The following is an 18,066-nucleotide window of genomic DNA, read 5'->3' as shown; positions in this document are numbered from 1 at the left end:
CCAGTATGGACCTGTCTGCAGGCCAAATATATATGACCTTGGGGCTATCTCTTGTGACATCACATTGTTGTTTATGACCACTGTTTCCTACCATCAATATACACAGACTTATTTTCATCAAGTGGTAGACATCCTTGGGGCACTAAATAACATCAGGTTTTTTTATTTTCCCTTATCTGTCTCTTTCCACATCTCTAAATCTCCATGTATTTTTGCATTATTTTCTAGAAGTGGACGAATTCTTGTTTTCAGCTTTCTATTGAAGAAAATGTCAGAACATGGCAATTTACTTGTCACTGGTACTGTTTTCTACTTCAAGAGTGTTAAATATAGATATAGATCTGATTTGACCCCATGTCCTTTTTCAATAGATGAATTGCTATTTAAACCATTTTTACCAGCTCATTGCACTGGAGCATGCCTCCCAACTTGCTGGACACTGCTGAAAGCACCCAAATGCAGCAAAGTTTATCTTTGATTGGCTACCCAGAACATGCCCCATAAGCCCTTTCTATCCCCCCACCCCCAGGAGAGAAACAGTCCCTCCAGCATGGGTCTGGCTGGATCCCCCAGCCTCAGAGCAGGTTCCTTGCCCCTGGCAGGGTCCCCCAAGCCCTGCCCCTGGTGCAGATAGGGGATTCCCCACTCCCACCCCTCAATATGGTCCCACAGGCAGAGGCTAAGGAGTAGAGGATTGACTGCCTCAGCTCTGTGAAAACAGGGGGGCAGGGCCAAGAGATCTCAGCCAGCTCACTAGGCTGCATGGGGAGAGGGGAAGAAAGCCCAGTGGAGGGGGGTTTCCCCCCCCTCATGCTTTGCAGACCCCACTTGGGGGAGCCAGTGCTGGGCTGGGGGGGTTGTGTTCCCGTTCAGACTCAAGGGCAGCTTGCAAGGGATGGGGTCAAGGGATCCCAGCCCAGCTTGAGGGTCTGTGTGGGGAGGGGGAGGCAATAAGCCCTACAGAGGGGGATTTCCCTCCCCTTGTGCTGTGTAGACCTGGGCTGAGAGACCTGGGGTCCATTCCCCTTTCTCCCATCCTGCTGGGCTGACAGGCACAGGCACAATCAAGGGAGCAGAGGCTTTACTGCCTCTGTTCTGTAAGAGTAGGGGGGGCAGGTCAGCCCTGCTTCACTGAAGCACACAGCATAGCCCAGAGCTGCAAAGCATCCTGGGATGCTGGGGGACTGTGAGTTAACTTGAATCGGCAGGGGATTTGGAACAGAAGTTCCACAAACTGGTTTGACATAAATCAGTTAAGTCTGACATTACATCCATCCAGGTTCATCTTAAACTGGTTTAGACCATTTTGAAAGTGGTTTATGCACACTGAACTTCTGTTCTGTTCCAGGTGTACACCAGTTTCTGATCACTTAAACTGGTCTAAGTGCAACTTCTGTCCCTAGCCAAGGACACAGCCCCTTTTGACAAGGGCAGTAAGTTGCACATGGTTTGTTTCACATGGGAAGCTGCTGCAGTGCCCCTGAGCGGAGAGCCTCCCCTTACAATCAAGCACCCTTGCAGACAGTTCTCAAACTATTTACAAGATTTAATTATTTACATCATAACAAATAATCATTAAATAAGCACATGGATATACTGACTAATAAACCCTCAAGAACTTATTTACACAGTCTCTCACTTCCACACGGTGTACTGGGGATACCGTGTGCACTGCCCCTGGCGGGGTATCTCAGGGAGCGGGACTGTCTGTGTCCCTGCATGTGGTCTGTGGACACTCCCTGGCACTGGTGTCTGTCTCCGTGCTCCTGGGGTCTCTGAGCAGCAAGCAGCAGCTCCTCTGCAAGACAGCCTTCCCCTGCCTTTGCCCCCCTTCCCTGGGCCCCTCAACCATCAGGGAAACTAGGGCAGACTCCGGCAGTTCCCCACCCCCCGGCTCTACTGTGCTCACCCAGCCACACCGGCTGCAGTCAGGTCTCTCCAGGCTTGGGTTCTCCACACCAGCGGTCCCTGCCTGCTCCTGCCACTGCAGCTTCTCCACTCTGCTCCTGCAGGCCTCTCTCAGGGGCTCTCCGAGGGACCACTGCGCTGAGCCCCTCAATCCCGTCTCCAGCCTGTCCCTCAGCCCCTCTCTCTCTCTTGTTCCCCCCGCAGGAAAAACTGCTCCCCCTTTTATCCAAGCCTCGCAGCCAATCCCAGCTCAGGGCCCTTCCCGGATTTTTGCTAAGGGCTCTCTTTCAAACTTTGCTGGGGTTACATCACCCCTCCCACTTCCAACAGGGCTGCTCCCAAACAGCTTCACTTGCCCTCAGAGCCCACAGTGTCCCCTCTGGGACAAACTCTGTCTCTCTGCCAGGCAGCTCTTCCCCTTCTGTTCAGGTGGGTCCATTTTTTAAAGGCTGCTACACTTAATTCTCAGCACTCAGGCACAACCTAGCCTAGCACCATTCTCCTTGTGCCTCCAGCTTCAGAGCTCTCAGAATCTACTCCCTTTCATCTGGTGGCCTGCTGCCCTGGCCAAGGGCCTTGCCCAGCTCCTTCTGGGCTGCCAGTCCTAGTTCTTATATGGGGCAGGTGTAAGCAGCCCTGAGATCCCCCAGGGTTGCATGCCTCTGAAGGCCCCTAGTCTGGGTGGCCCCAGGCTCTGGGTGGACCCCTCTGCCCTCTAGGCCAGATGTACAAGACAGCTCTTTCAGAGCTGTCTTGGCCCCACTCCCAGCCCCTGGTTCTGGCTACACCTGCCTCTTGACCTTCAAGGCTTTCTCTGCGGCCCTGTTCATCTGGCTACCCACTCTCGGCCTCAGCCAAGCTGGGGACCCTACCAGAGTCCCTTGGAATCTCCTCAACCCCCAATAATTTCTATCCTGTCCTCCAGTTGTTGCAGTGAATCTCTGGAATGATGGTACTACATCCCAGGAGCATTGCTCTCTTTTGCTCAGCTGCTGAAACTACCAGCTTGCAGCCCTCCATCTGAGCGTGCAGCCCTCCACATCAGCCAGTTTCCTGCCCTGCACTCACATGAGGCTTCCTATGGCCTCCACCTGGCAGCCTTTTAACCTGTAGGCTGCCCTAACATGGACCAGCCTCACCTGCCGGGCTTCCTCAGTTCCACTGACTAACCTTAAAGTGTCAGGCACAATCGGTTCCCTGCCACAGGCACATTTATTGACAACTCAGTTTTGTCATAATAAAGCATGATTTTAATTAACTCTTTCAGTTTTTTAAACTTTTTGTTAAGATTTGCATCCCATGGCCCAGGGCATAGTAATCATCCCAGGTTGCTAGTCTGGGCACCCAATCAGACACACATTTATTTTCACAGTTCACCATTCCGAGGAATAATTGTAACCCTCCCTTATCTATTGGGACAGGAATGTTGCTAATGGTCTCAACCTTACTGTGCTCTTTGTTGTGTCAACTTTTCTCCTGGGAAAGCTTTCCCTAATGTGTCAACTATGGGATGGTTGGACTTTTCCAGCTCTATTCTATACATTTAGAACTTCCTTACACCTGGAAGATGACCTTGTATTTTTCCTTAATGGTTTTGGTGTTCTGCCCTGCCAGTCAGCACACCCATTGAGTGCATGGGCATGACGTATTATTTACACAATAATGGATACTCTTCTTCCTAGTACTATTAGAAGTTGCATCTTTTCCAATCTGTTATTTACTCATGTTTATTTCACATACTCCCTTAGTGGAGATAAGCCCTGAGTTTTACCCATTTCCCTTCTACTGCCTGTGATTTTCTGTAAGTGTTAATGTCAGTGTTTCTGGCATTGCATTAGGTTATGTTGCACTGGCTTGTGTGTCCAACTTGAAATTAATAAATGTTGTCCTCTTTGCTTTCAGGCTGACAGTCCAATCTGGAGGCAGACTGTTCTCAGTGGTGGCAGATGACAGAACAAGGATCTACGGTCTTGAGTTGCAGCAAGAGAATTTTAGGTTAGATACTAGGAAGAATTTTCTCACTAGGAGGGTAGTAAAACAGTGGAACAGGTTACCCAGAGAGGTGGTAGAAGCTCCATCCTTGGAGGTTTTCAAGACCTGGCTAGACAAAGCTTTGGCTGGGATGACCTAGTTGGAGATGGTCCTGCTTTGAGCAGGGGGTTAGACTAGATGACCTCCAGAGGACTCTTCCAACCCTAATTTTCTGTGATTCTATGATTCTATTCCACTGCTACACTCTTGTCTATTGTGCCTATGAAGGTGCTGCTGCCTTCTTTGTCCCTGGGGTTAATCAGGTAATACTTGGAAATTCTTGCAAAGTATTTCAATCCATTGAAATTCTTACATTTTCCTATATGTTAGTTATATAGTCAAAGCTCTGAGACAAGTCTTAGCTTGTGTTAGTTGCTGGGACCAATTCAGGTCCATGAACTGTTTTTGCTGAACCCCCCACCTTTTTGAGCTCTGCATGACTTTCTGCAGTACATCATCTTGGAATATTCATATTCCCTCTCCAGTCCCATGTCAGAGCACTGTCCAACCACTATCCAGTCACTCTTGACTGGGGACTGCTTCTGGCAAATCCTAAGTGCTGTTTCAGGAATTCATTATAGGTTTTCATGTACTTTTTCTCTGAGTTTTTTGCCCATATCCCAGTCACAGTCTGGTCTCTTATCAGGGACTAAATTAGCCCCTCCAAAAGTGTCATAGAAACTCTTCATCTATAGATTATTCATAAACATTTTTGGGCTTCCCCCTTCTATTTGTACTCCCCATTTAAAAACATAATCCTCAGATGTTTCATTTTTATGTAGAGTACAGTATTCCTCCCATTTCTGTACTTTAGAGTGTACTTTGTGGAAACTAAAATACTTTTCTGCCTTTCTTCCTTTTTGCTGATACTCATTGTTTGCTGATAGAGAAATGCACTGTTTAATTCTTTCTAGTTGTCTTCACATATCTAGAGAGTTTCTACTCTAGTAGGGCTTTTACCAACCAGTACAAAGTTAAGTCAGCCTCCTCACACATACCATTAGGATACAGTCTTTGCCTAGACTGCCTGATTATCAGGGATCCTGGTTTTCTCTGATAAAAAAAATCCCCAATTCTTGGATTAAAAAAACTAACCCATAATCCACATTTTCCATGATTAAAATGAAACACCACTATACATATATCTATATATTAGTGGTGTTTCATTTTAATCATGGAAAAAGGTAGATTTGGGGTTACTTTTTTAATCCAAAAATTGGGGATTTTTTTCTATCAGAAAAAACCAGGATCCCTGCTGATTAAATATCATTTTTTAATGACTCCTGCTTCATTCACTAAATAGGATGGACCTGTTCTGACAGTATAATAGCACTGGATAATAAAGAAGCTATAAGACTTCTGCTGCTTTGGTGATACTCCCAGAAAGTGTGTAGTGAATTAAAAGAACTGTATTCTATCTTTTCCCCTGCTACTAAGCACCTGTGTGGTGCTAGACACTATCTGCATAGTGTCCTGCAACTTTTAATAGCTGTTTACAACACAGTGTTCCTGATCAGCTACAACGATGACACCACTGAAGAAAAAAGAACAGCTGTAATCTGTTAGTGTAAGATTCATACTAATCATTTTCTTTGCCTAATCAAAGTGATAAGAAAGCTAATTAAAGAGGCTTTATTCAATACCAAGATGAAGACCTAAATGCTCAGAACATATTATCATTGCTTCAAATGTATTGCCTTGGAATATTATATAGGATACAATTTCATGAGAATGTGCAATTATGTCAGTTATTTCAGCAAAATTCTTCTGAGAGTAAATATTAAGTCACCTGTCAGACATTTTTCAAAGTTGTATTTTTCAGCAGATTTTTAAATAATGGTGGTTTTCCCCCCATTTTGAGAAAGTGGGAGGCATACTCACAGATCCAAGTAGAAGCTGGTATAAACAGATGTATGGAATTCTTCATGATTCTCATAAACACAGAAAAGTTTCTAAAAATGAAATTTTCAATACTTTTTCTAAGCAAAATTTAATATAAAGGGATTTTAGCATATACAAAGTCATGACCAACAGTAAGGAGCTAACTCACCTTGACAGTGTTTGCCAAGTGGTCAAAAAACATTTGTTCTAGCCTAGCAGTGTCACTGACTTGCTTCATGAGCTTAGTTTGGTTGCCTTACCTCTTTCTGCTTCAATTTTCTAATATAGGGAATGTACATACTAGGGCTATGTGAAGCTTCAGTCTCTGATGCTATTCAGCAGAGATTTGGCCCAATTCAGTGGCCAAATTTCCAAATCTCAATCAAATCAGAGGACCCTTTAATCTCTCCAAATCAAATTGGAACCTTCCGAATCGATTCAGAGAGATTCAGAAAGATTCAGCAATTCGGATGTAGACACAGCTTTAAATGTTTTTTCTACATACCTCTAGGTAGTAGGCTGCTCATGAATGCTGTGATGCTGGGGTGTGTGGAGTATCCTACAGAAGCATGGGGAGCTTCCCAGCATGCTCAGCACCAGCCCTGGAAGTGGACCAGAAGCACTTTTGGTCCACTTCCAGGTCCTCAGGGAAGCAGCTGGGGGCCACCCCTCATGTCCCCCTGGCTCAGCGACTAGTACCTCCTGGGCCTGGGGGTGCACCCATGGTCCCCGCATGGCCATTTGTCAAGCTGGGGAAGGTGCAGGGGGTGGGGCCCTGTGCGCTTCCCAGTGTACCTGGAAGTGGACCGGAAGTAGTTCCGGTCCACTTCCGGGTTTGCCACTGAGCATGTGGAGGGCCCCCCCACAGTCCTGGGGGATGCTCCATGTCCCTCAGCATCGCAGTGTTCACGAGCCACGCTGGTACCTCTAGGTATGTAGAAAAAACATTTAAGCTGTGTCTATGTCCGAATTGCTGATTCTCCAAATCAGGATTGAATCTTCAGATTCGGGTTTGACCAAAGAAATTGGGGACAGTGATCCAAATCAATTAATCAAATCACTGTCTCTGATTTGGGCTGAATCCAAATCAAACAGGGCCCACTTCACACATCCCTAGTACATACCTTTCTTTGCGATTCTATATAGGTGTTAAGGTGAATGTTATTAAAATAAGTAGTGCAGCCTAATGACATAGTATTTGATGAGTATTAACATGGCTTATAACAGTAAGTGTCTTAGACTCAAAAAAATATCACTAAAATCATCCTGATTATTTACAAATACAGCTTTAGGTAAGTACAGTCATCCAGACAATATCATTATTTCCCAGCTCTGCTGAAATGCAAAGAGATAGGAAATAATGATATGCAAACATTTAAGAAACATTTAATTCCTTAAATGAGCCATTTCCAAGAGGACATGGGAACACTACTGTTATGGAAAGATAATTCTCAGTAATTCAGCTTCCAACCCTCTTAGCATAAAGCCCACGTGTACCTAACTTTTAAAATACAGACAGAAATAATCTTCCTGGCCTCCACAACTCCTCAGAAGACTGCTAGCCTGTTGGCAATGTAAATAATACTAAAGTCACAACAGTTTTTACATCACAAATGTGGCTAGCAGCCTTTGAATCAGTTTCTTTCTAGCATACACTATGGATCCACACTTCCCAGGATACTCCAGTCTTTACTTCATCCTCAGAATGTCACAATGTGAAGCAGGCTTAAATGGTATGTCCCAGATCATTTCACAGCTGCTCCTAATCTCACTTGTGCCACTGTCTAATGCAGAAGCCCATATATTGCCTCTATTAATGATTTTGAGGGCAGACCTAAGTGTGAACTCCCCATGTGCAGAACTGAGTGATCACAGATGGTGACAATGGGCATCACCTCTGCCCTGACACTGCCAAGAGACCCACTCACTGCCCGTACAGGGCCTGGGCCTGTTTTGCCCATCTGCAGTCTCCTTGGTACTTGCTGCCTGTGTCTTGAGGAGACCAGTAGGTAAAGAGGGATTTGAGGAAGATATTGAGGAGGGCAAGGGGCAAAAAAGTGGTTAATATGATAAGGGGGTAAAAAGGAATGAATATGGATTTGAGTTATTTGTCTCATTAGGATTCCTTAGGGAATTACAGAGCAAGCGGCTAAAGCCTATTTTTCTCTGACACTGCTCTCCTTGATGCCTTCCTGGCAACTCTCATCCTTCTCAGAGCAGCAAAGTGGGGCAGTTGGTATCATTAATTTTCCAGCTGTTCCCAAGCAGCAGAACATGCATGTCCTGGTCAAGGGCAATGAGAGGACATTGCAGATGCCTAGCTGGGAGAAACATGACTTGATAAGAGAAAAATTCTGGGAGGAAAGGGAGCTAGAGAGATTGTGTGGATGATAACAAGACAGGAGATAACAAAGACATACAGGAGAGGGAAAGCACTGAGGGAAATAATGGGCAACTGGAGATAGATGACCCATGTGGTCAGCAAAGGGAGAAAACCATGGAGAAAAAAAAAAGAGGAGTTGTACAGAAGAGAAAAAAAAAGGTATGGTTTCATGGCCAAGGCACCCAAGAGGGCAATGGAATGAGAGTGAGGTAGATTTCACAGCAGGTAGAGAAGAGGGCATGGCAAGGAAATAACAACAGGAAGCGCGTTGATGAAGGGATCAGGCAGACTCAGCTAGCAGCTTGAGGAAGGAGAGAATGAAGGAAGTGAAAACAGGCTGATACAACTGGAGAGGAACAGTCACTAGAACCGGCCACTCACACTGTGGCTAAAAACCTTGTTTCAAGTGTGGGGCTTTTGGGTGATTTTATCTCACATTTTGCACCAGTGGGTTAAGTGGTAAGCTGCTTCCTACATGACTCATTCCTCTTCCTGGTGGACTACAACCACCACCATCTCTTGAGACATCTATCTCTTTAAACACCTAACAAGTGGAGCTGAGTATGGTAATCAAGAATTGGTAGTATCAAGATCATGTGCAGGTATTAGAAATACATTCTTGCTCCTTAAGAAGCCAGGATTTTTTTTTCTAGCTTTCACATATCTCTTGTTTTATGGATTCCCAAGGTCATGAGTAATAACATATTAACATCTAATCTGTCATACCACCAATGAAAACTATAATCTAGCCCCTGACCTCACGTGAATACCAGCCTGTTAACTACAGAAAGGAATCAACTCTTCCTATAATAAATACTCCACACAGTGACACGTAAAACTTGGGTCACACATCTCCTTTGAAGTTTTAATGGCCACTCCAATTTTATGATAAAACCACTCACCTTATGTTTGTTGTAATTTTGCAAAGCCTGAAGCAGTTCAAGTCATCTTTGCTGCAGCGCTCCCAAGGACAAAGCTCTCATAAAACTGCAAGCTTCAAAGAGATTCCAGACAAAGCTCTCATAAAACTGCAAGCTTCAAATACATTCCCCCTTCTCTTTGTCTTCTTTTTTTTTTTTTTAAGAAAGTTCCTCCATGTTCTCCATAAGATGCTGAGGAGCGTCTGCAATTCATTCTCCCATTAAAATCTGCCTCTCCAAGCCCTGTCTGGCAACCACAACCGATAAATGCAGAAAAAGAAAGAGGTGCTCTCTTCCTTTGTCTTTTTTGAGGCAATTTGGTCCCTGGCCTTGCAAACATATTACACTGACAGAAATATATAGCATTTCTAAAAGAATCATTGGAGTTGCTGGGCATTTTCAAAGAAGTAAGAGCAACATTAGGCCTTTTAATAGCAGAGATATCTAATTTGTCAGGAGTCTTTTACAAAGGTTTTTTGTGACTGTCGTTTCTTTCTGCATTTTTTGTGAGGGAAATGGCAAGAGAACACTAACTCAGTTAATCTTGGTCCATTTAATTCAAATGCTAATCTAACTTGCATCTAAATTTAATTTAAATGTTAGACTAAAGAATCAAGTATGATGCCACAAAAACCCTTCAGGCAGTAAGCCCTTTACATTTTTCATTATTTGCCTCCCACCTTTCAATGTTTGCAAATGATTAATTCTAAACTCTATATTACAGAGGATGCTATTCATTTGTAACCCTTGTACCAGGCACTGAACAGCAGGAACATGGGCTGGGTTCAAATTTAGGAGTTTTATAGGAACTTTCTATTTTGACTGGAACCCCTGCCCAGAATCCTGGGTGAGGGGAAATGTAACTGGGTGTTAACAACATTTTCCACTCCAAGCAATAGTATATATACTATAACAGGGTTTACTAAAGGGGACAAATACACAACCCTAAAGAAAATCTTATCTGTTAATTATAGCTCAAACCACCAACAATTAACAGACTATCACAGTCACCAGCAAATAACGCCAGGGGAGCTACAAGCTAGCCCAATCTTCTGGGAAGGAAGATTTACCCAGGACTACCATCCAGGGGGTCTACCACCTGTGCCAGCCAAAAGTGGCAGGTCCTGGGTATAGGTAGACAAGGTTCTTTGGGTGAATCTGATATATTTTATTAGACCAACTAAATAGTTGGAGAACAATTTTTAAGCAAGCTTTCGGGTTCAAAAACCCTTCGTCAGGCCATGGACGTTTCAGCAGTTGGTGTGTGCTCTTCCTGGATGGAATGAAAAGTAAAGAAGCCAGAGGCTGGGCTGGTATGCATACAAGACAGGCAGTCAGTGAAAATGTAGATTGAGGAGTCAATGGGTGAGAGACAGGCTGGGGGGGGAGGAGAGAAGGGGGATGAATAGGGGAGAAGTACCTGGGAAGTCAGCTGTCAGGCAGGTTATAATGTCATAAATCCAATGTCTATAGGGAGGCCTACCTCAGAAGTCCCTGATGCCCCTTGCCACTGCTCCTAACTGCTGGGGATCGGCACTCCAAAGATTGTCAGACTTTTAAGATTCAGGGCACTCCTCCATAACTTTTCTGAATTTAGTGGCACCCTGGTTAAGAACCACTGTTGCGCTGCCTCAGCTTACCTCATATGGTATGGCTCCATACCAGCTGTGAACTGACTGCCCAGAGAAGTCTTCCATCTATTAACTCCTCTGTGAAATCCTATGAAATATGAACTTTCCTTTCTACCCAGAACTGTTACTATCTTTTCTCCAATGCCTGAAGAAGGGCATTTGTGCCCGAAAGCTTTCAATTAAAGAATTTTTTTGGCGAAAATTTTGTTGGTCTAATAAAAGATATCATCTCTACTATGAGCCCTGATTGCTTTTTCCTCTAAACCAAAACAGCTACAACCTGGATACCTGACACTTGGAAGATACTGAATTTTAGCTTATTTTTTTAAATGACATCATGTTTTCCCAAGCAGGAAGCAACTGTGACCACCTGAAACCTGAGATCCTGCTTCTGCCTTTGTTTCAAGGTAATGTGAATCATCACAGATCCTCACAGGAGGCGAGAGGCTCCATACCAGCTATGAACTGACTGCCCAGAGGAGCTTCCCATCTATTGACTCCTCTGTGAAATCCTATGAAATATGAACTTTCATTTCTACCCAGAAGAACTGTTACAATCTTTTCTTCAATGCCTAATGGAGGGTGTTTGTGCCCAAAAGCTTGCAACTAAAGACATTTTTGCAAAAATCTTTTGGTCTAATAAAAGGTATCATCTCTACTACGAGTCCTGATTGCCTTCAGCTTACCTCAGTCATTCTTAATGGGGGTGCTGCTGCTGCCAGGTGAAATTACATGTCTTGTGAGAAGCCAATTCAGGAAGCAGCACCTGGAAACAGAGGCACACAGGGCAGTTCCAAATAGCAGTGGCAGCTCAGCAGCCCGGAGATTTATCTGCGTGCTTCCTGTGTTTCCACAAGCTGCCACACTACCATCACCGCAGCCACCCAGTAGAATTGTCTCATGCACCTCTCTTTTCAGTAGATGTGTATGGGTCTGGACCAGGAAGGGCTGCAATAGGAATGGATGCTCCAGCCTGCCTGGGGTCTACCTGATAAACTTGCTTCAGGGATCTGCCACCCCTGTCAGCCGAAGTGGCAAGTGCTGGGTAGGGATGCTGCACCAGAGTTCACTCACCACTGTGCTGCTGCTGGAGATTGCTGATGCCAGGGATCACCACTTGACATTGCTCTCCTCATTATCTTTAGGGGTTGCTGCTCCTCTTTACATTATTTATGAAACTCTAGTTCGTTTAGACCAGGGTGGGCAAAATACTGCCCATGGACCAGATCTGGCCCACCAATTGATTGTATCTGGCCCATGGTTGCCTCTGTGGTGCTCTGCTTGGGGCCAAGCCCCACCCTCTCCCACCCAGGGAAGCTCATGCCATGCTCCTGCCTGCACCCGCCCTGTGCCCTGCCAATAGCAGCACCCTGTCCCCAGCCTCAGCCCCGGCCAGCATGCACAGTTTCCCAGCGGCTGCCCAGATACTGCTTGGCTCCACTCTCCTCCAGCACCTCCTCCTCCTTATCCTCCTGCCCCTGCTATACTGCTCCGAGCAACAGGTAATGTGGGGAAGCAGCGGCAGCTTTAGGGGGTTCGTGTCAGGCATCACAAGCCCAGCCAGGCAGGGGGGAAGCTACAGCCAGGCTGCTCCTACACCAGTGCATGGGGCTCCAGCTCCAGCTCCCAGCCAACAGCTGGGATAAGTATAAGTCCACAATGTGGTCACAACAAAAGGTAGTAATAAATAGTGCCACATCTATTTGCAATATGGTGGGAGAGCTCAGAGTAGTCTGGACTCTCCCACTGGCCTGGAAAGGCACTCCCTGGGCTTGAAGGGCCTGGTCCTTTGCCCTCTGGAAAGTCCTGAAGAATCTCCTGCAAAGATTCCTGGGGATGTGTGTTTGCAAGCAAGGAACCCTGACTTCCCAACTTCCAGATGTGCACCCTAGAGATCCTGGGGTCACGTCTCTGGAAGCAGGGAAAGTTGAGACACTGGTGCAGTCCTGGGGCTAACAGCCAATCAGCTGATTGGCAGCCTCAGGTCCAGGACCATGGACCACACCAGAGTGTCCTAGCTTTCCCAGTTTTCAGACATACCTCCAGGATCTCTGGGATTTGTCTCTGGAAGCAGAAAAATTCTGGACATCACTGGGGGTGCATCTCTGAAAGCAGGTAGCATGTCGCCCATCATCCCACAAGTTTAATGGGTGGAATAACAGATGGATGGGTGCCAGGACATATCCCAGCACAGCTGATCCACTTCATTTGGAGACATGTATTTCTAGCCTCTGTCACACCCACCTGAGAAATGACTAAGTAACCTGATGGTGTGTATTTATTTGCTTGTAGATTTGTTTTATGTGCTCACTTTGTATATGATCAGTCTTTCTCCATGAAATGTCCGTGTGATTTTGTAAATATTTATCCTCTGTGCCAAAATAAAATATGTGAGAAAAGGCCCTTTTGTCCATCTCACTAACATCTATTCTAAGCAGGCATCAGATTTTTCTTACTGTGAATAGCAAATTAAGAATCTGAGATGGAAAGTGGTTGGGAATTTTTTCCATCCAACTGAGCTCTGGGAAAATGACTAGTAAAATCCAGTATTTGGCTTCATGAATAATATATGCCTTTCCAACCCTTAGTTGTATGAACAATACAAATAAAATTAAACTATTACAACTGCTGCAGTTTTACTATTTATTCTATCTATGCAGAGCTTCTCTGCTATGACCGTAGGACGTACCATTTGGCCATTATAAAGATTCTTCAGACTGGTAAATTTTTCATATATATTTTACATTGATATCAGCAAGCTTCCTTGAATCCTGCTACTCTCCACTTCAGCCTGCACAGCCAATTATACTCCTAGGAAACAACAGAGACCCTCTTAGGGACCATCTCAGAACACCATTATCCAAACAGTCATGAACAAATTAGAGAACAACTGTTGACTGCAACATGTAACCTAACTGCAATATGTAAAGCACATTAAAACTTAGGCAAGAAGATTAGCATGTGTGCTCACTGTGACTAATTTATTTGCAGATGGTACATGCTGGAATTAGCTGATATTTAAGATCATTTCTTGTTTTGGTTTTGCTTCTTAAAGATTACTGAAAAGTTTCTTTATTCAAAAAAAACTAGCTTAAATGTCCCGAGGCATGGTATGTACTCTGAAAATACTCACATTTCATTTGATTGCTGCTGTTAATGTTTTGAAAGTGAAGTAAGTTTTCCCCTGAGGACATTCAGCCCACTTTATCCATTTGTCTAGGCTTCTTCAAAGGAGGAACAATTCCTCTTTCTATCTTGATAACAGCACAAGAGAGAAACCAAATGCAGTGTTAGGAAAACAACAATTATTATATTTAAAAAGCCACAGGTAATTTTAGTAAAACCATACATATATTTTTGAAAGGAGACAACAACTATTTCCCTACTTAGCTAAGAGCTGATGATGAGAAGCAAAAAGCCTTCCCACACCAATTTCAACCACAATTGTATTTGAACCCATTACTGTTTCCACTTCTCACTACTTCTTAATGTATTTTTGGACAGATCCATTAGCAATGGGTCAATGAGAAAACCTTGAACCAAATGCAGTGTATACTGGTGACCAGGATTTAGTTGGGTAGTCAGATCCAAATGTATTGTTGTCAAGATCTTGCAAGGTTTCTGGCATCTTGTAAGGTTCCTACACATGTACTAGGATGTGTTCATGTGAGGTTGTTGTTGTTTTGGGGTAATGTCCATGCAACACCTTAACAAAACTGGAAAAGAATCCCTTTTCCAGGTCTGGGGTAAACCTGCGAGGTAAATTTAGATTCAGAGATTCAAGTCCAAACCCCATTTATAGAAATTCTTCTCTCATCTCTGCATTCAGGGTTTTGCTCTACCTTCAGTGTCAGGTTTCCAAGTTACTTTGTTTTAAATTTAAGAAGTGTAGTGTTGTCAAAAGTTTCCTCTGTGTTATTTTAATTCCTTTTGCAGCTTGCAGATGTTAAACGCCCCCCCAAAAAAGTGCTCTACTGGAAGAGGCAGTGCACTACTTCGACTCGGCTCCCTGCATCTGTATAGATCAGGCACTTCAGCGGGGCTTTTTGGCACTTTTATTTAATAGCTGATTCAATCATTAGATAATATCAGTTATTAGATACAAGGGCCAAAAAAACCCCACTAAAATGTCCAATCTGCACAGACTTTGGGCGAGCCAGGTCCAACTAATGCAATGCCTCCTCTGAATTTAAAGTAAAGATTTGGTTTATGGTTTATTTTAACATCTGCAAGCAGTCTTAAAGACAGCAGAAGGGAAGTTCTCAGTTCAGCATCAATAGTGTAAAGTGGTGAGAACCTCCCATAAGGTGTTGGGCAACCTGACAAGTTATCAGTAGTGTACCCATTAACGTGAATTTAATCCTATGATATACACAAATTGCACATTTTTTAAATTATATTGGATCAAGCTTTAGGGCCAAGACTTAGGCCCTTAACCCAAGAGTTATAACGAACGTAGCTGGGTTTTTGGTTGTAGCCATGTTGGTCTAAGGACATAGGCAGGCAAGGTTTTTTGAGTAGATGTGATATCTTTTGGCCTAATAAAAGGTATCACAGCTACTCACAGAACCTTGCCTGCCTATAACAAACATAAATACTCATGTCCCAAATGGTGATTTTAAAAACCTGTTGTCAGCTGACTTCTAACTAAGGAGGTATCTAAATTCCATTTGTACTGAAGTCTGAAACCTTAAAATTACCTCTAATTCTTGCTTCTGTACGTGCTTAGAATCACTGAGCAGCTCAGTATGTCATACACTCACAAACAACAAAGATCTGTATACTAAGCCTTCTTCCACTTAAATCCCTTCAGGGCCTTGATCTGATAGGCATTTTTAGGGCATACCTAAGATATATATAAGACTTGAGCTTCTCACAATATTCAATGAAAACCACTGCTTACATTATAAATACAGCTCTCCTGTTTGTTCAATGGCCTAGTGGTTATAAACTCCTACCTATGTGAAATCCAGGTACAGGTCCCTCAGGTGCTCCATTTTCCAATACAGATCAACAGTTAGGGCAGTTTGAGGAAGCAGGGAGGTTACTCTCCTCCTCTTGTGTTGAAGCTGAACTTCTGTGTAGAAAAAGACTTTAAAAATCATTGTACAAGGAAGTGAGGGCAAAGAGGACTATGGCTCCTTAAGCCTTGCAGTAAAATACTGACCAAGGAGGAGGCAATCTGGATTCTGGTGTCTCCTCTGTAACACTAATTCATCCCCTGAGAACATCCCAGGGAATCTCAATCAGTTTTGGATTTGGTGACCCAGGCCTTAGTGTTAAAAATACTGACAAATCACAATCACAATAACTGCTAAAACAAGAAAAGTACAAAAAAGAAACGCTGTTAAGTGTAAAAAGGCAGGTAAGGAAAATGGCTTTTAGGCAACTGTTTGGAATGGCTTATCAGCCAACACAATACTCTTCATTTCTGGGAAAGAGACAGATGATATGGTCCTAGAGCTTCCTGTGGCCGAGGCTGTTAAACTGACTCAGCTGACAAAAAGGGAGTTAGATGGAAAATAGAATAAAAAGGGTAGTTGAAAACCCCATGACTGTATACTGAACAGCTGAACATTTTTGAGCTGTTGCCTCAGAAGTATGAGAACCCCCCTTGGCATCACATGCCTTTGGTCAGTCCCATGGGAAAGGAAGGGCTCTATATTCATCTATTTGGGACCCATGCTAGCAAAATTAAATTGGCATAGAGCATTTACATAGTTATAGCTTGCCCCAACACAAGCACTGTACTTATAGAAAAGAGGAAGTTTGTCACAGCTGGTACAATGCAGCCAGGAACAGCAGTGGAGAAAGCAGAAGCAGAGAGCAAGCGCTGTGATTCTTTGGATTATAAAGAGAAGCAAATAGAAGGAAATTTCTTTCTAAGGATTATATTTTGAACCTATGACACTGTGCCACCCTTTCAGCAGGTCAGTGATTCCTTAGGCACTAGCTGGTTAGAAATTAGGATAAATTACACAGGGCAGCAGAATAACAAAACATAATCCAAAATAAACCAAAAACTCCTTCCAGAGCAGGTTACACTTCCCAGCTCCCCCACTGCTCAGTGTGCTCATTCTCTCATAATATTCTGATTTCACTGTTCAAGACTGACAATTATCACTATTTAAAACATTTGTGGAGTAGAGGGCTGTGCTGGTGAGTCAGGACATACAGAGGTTATGATGACCAAGCAGGCTCTGGGGAATCACCTTGGCAGAGGGGTGTCTATGTGGAGCAGCAATGCATCGGGGATTGGGGCAGTTATGCCTCCATGATGGCAGGCATGGAGTTTTGTGAGATCTGAAAGCAAACATAGTTTTAAAATGGAGCTGCAGGAGCCAAGGAGAATTTAGGCTATCACTAGGTGCAGTCCAGAACAGAGCCAAGCTGAGGCTTGGCAGAAGTAGAGATAAAGGGAGAGGAGCTGTGTTTTGACAACCCACCTTTGGGCTTGTCTACACAATAGCAGGAGTGGGTCCAGAGAGGACAGGGCTGAGCACTCCTTGACTGTGCCTTGCCTATCCGTGCCCACTGATGTGCTCCAAAAACTGGAAGATTCTTAGGTACTCAGAGAAAAGTTGCTGGAAAATTTGTTTCAGGCTTATCCGCAGTGGCCGCTCTCAGGCCCACTGGAAACTGAGGGCTTGCAGTTGTAGTCAATTGGGAACTCTTGTCACAAAACAAATCAACAGCTCTGTGATTCAACACAAGCATGCAGAACATTTAAACAGGTAACAAGCATGTCCCAAGTCATAACGGTCACTATTTTTTAAACAGCAGAGTTGGAAATTATTTCACTTTCCCTTAGACAGACTCTTATTAGTGTGCTCTTCAGTAGCTTCCAAATCCCAAACTTCTACTAGTAGCAACACTGAGTAGGTGACAAACACATGGCAGATGACAACAGTTCCTAATGAATAGTGGGGAAGGAAAACAACAAACAGAAACGTAGTGGGCTTAGTCAGTTTTCTAATAACACACCCATTAGTGCGCTTCTGCTGTTCATAGGGACCAATCACTTCCCTAATCGATGCCATATGGTTGAAATGGCAGGCTGGCATTATTCAATGTAGCACACATAGCTAAACCTCACTGGAAACATCCTACCCCTTTTTTATAAGAGGGATGATTTGTGAGCGCACACCTTCTGCATTTCAGAGTGCTTTGCTGCTTTTACTTGGCATTTTAAATCAACCAGATGGCAGTTATGAGACTAGTCCATTCATAAATTCCTGGGACCAAATTAGCCATTCTGTTATTTATGAGGAAGAGCATTGTTACACCCTTAAGCAAAGGAATCAGCAAAACA

The sequence above is a fragment of the Alligator sinensis genome, unplaced genomic scaffold (assembly GCF_000455745.1).
Source record: "Alligator sinensis unplaced genomic scaffold, ASM45574v1 scaffold241_1, whole genome shotgun sequence".
Classification (NCBI taxonomy): Eukaryota; Metazoa; Chordata; order Crocodylia; family Alligatoridae; genus Alligator; species Alligator sinensis.
This window is presented reverse-complemented; position numbering follows the sequence as displayed.